Here is a 1,759-nt window from a genome sequence, read left to right as displayed (position 1 = left end):
TATAAGCAATGATACTAACAGAACTAAGAAGAAAAAAAATCCATAAAATCACACTGACGGACGAATAAACATCAGACAAAACTTAACACATATTCATGTTAGAAACACTCAATAAAATAGGAACTGAAAACTACTTTCTTACCATGATCAAATACTTAAACCTCAGGCCAAAAACCTAGCAACTCACTAATTATGGGGAAACCCTAAGATTTTCCTTCCAGAGTGACGACACGGCTGTCCACTATCTCAACTACTATTAACCACTGTATTAGAGAACAGGCCAACATAATTAGACAAGAGCAAGTATTTAGAGCCATCCACATTGGAAGAGAAAAAAATTATCTCTATTTACAGACAATATGTATATCTAAAAAACCCAAAAGAAACTACGGAAAGACTATTAAAAATAATAAGAGACTTTCATAACACAGCAGAATATAACATTGAGATATAAATGTCAATAACTCACATATATATTAAATAAAAAACAGAAAATATAAGAAAAACTCCATTTATAGTAGCTAAAAATAAATTAATAAATTTAAATTTATTTTGAAATACAGAAACTGAGAAAAGATAAGAAATGGACTGGGAATATGCACAAGTAGTTCACAAAACAATAAAAATGAGCAATAAAAAATTATCACATTCATTAAAGGAAAAAACACTGTTTTCTCTATTCACACTGACAAAGATTAAAACTAATTATCTGCAGTGCTGATAAATGCTGGGGAGAAATAGGCACTAGCAAACACTGTTAGTGGTAGTATAAGTCTATATACCCTCTTTCAGATTCAGAGTTTGGCAAAGTATATTAAAAGCATTAAATGTTGGCATATTTATCACCACAAAATCTCACCTGTAAGAATGCATGTACAGAAAAAATACTGAAAGGCAAAGACCAAACTGTTAACAGAAGTTGTCTATGGATGATGGGATTATATCTGATTTTAAGGTTTTTTTGGTTAATCTAAATATTTGATTACAAACATATGAGGTCTGCTCGGAAAGTATCCAGCCATGTACTATGAATAAAGACATTTACTAAAGAAGATACAAGAAACACTGTACACAGGACAATGACACCTCCATCCCCTTCAAAGTAGGCACCTTGCAACCTCATACAGCTCTCCCAGTGTCTCTTAACCTAACCCACACACATTCAAGATTCTCAGGTGTTCTGCTTCTTGAAGGCCTTCCAGAATGTAGACCACTTTCAACAGATTCTATACCATCTTTCAAGTGTTTGTGTCACACTTTTATTTGTGTTGCACTCATTGCATCGTCCCTGAAAACCTTCTGAATCATCTGAAGTTTCCATGGAGCAATGTTCAAGCTTAACACAAATTTGATGCAGATTCGTTGTTCTACTCTCTCAGTCATTTTGAATGCGATGGCCACACAGTACACGTGTTCACTCAGTGGCATCTAGCACCCCACTGACTAATACAGTGAATTACTGAATCAGTACAGTGTCGTTATTGTTCATGGATGCATATCCCAGTCCACTCTCCTTGGCTGTCAGGTTACATCCATGTCATGTAAACCATTCTTGCTATAGTAAGAATGGCTGGATACTTTCCGGACAGCATAACTTAGGTCATTAGAACAGTATTTTTAAAATCATGTATATTCTTATTTTAAATAAAGTATTTTTCACTACTCATCTTGTTCTAAAATAGCAATGGATGGCACAAATAGTCCTCTTTTCCACGAAATTCAATTCTACCACATTATTAAATTCCCATGAGGACAGCAG

At 34.1% G+C, this 1,759-nt stretch overlaps 1 protein-coding gene across 1 annotated transcript in view; it reads right to left on the bottom strand.

Moving 5' to 3' along the window:
• Positions 1-1,759, bottom strand: part of RFC3 (replication factor C (activator 1) 3, 38kDa) — a 52,625-nt gene that overhangs the window by 29,950 nt on the left and 20,916 nt on the right. The window lies entirely within an intron of this gene.

Source organism: Propithecus coquereli, unplaced genomic scaffold (assembly GCF_000956105.1).
Source record: "Propithecus coquereli isolate 6110/MARCELLA unplaced genomic scaffold, Pcoq_1.0 Scaffold175, whole genome shotgun sequence".
NCBI classification, from domain to species: Eukaryota; Metazoa; Chordata; class Mammalia; order Primates; family Indriidae; genus Propithecus; species Propithecus coquereli.
This window is presented reverse-complemented; position numbering and strand designations above follow the sequence as displayed.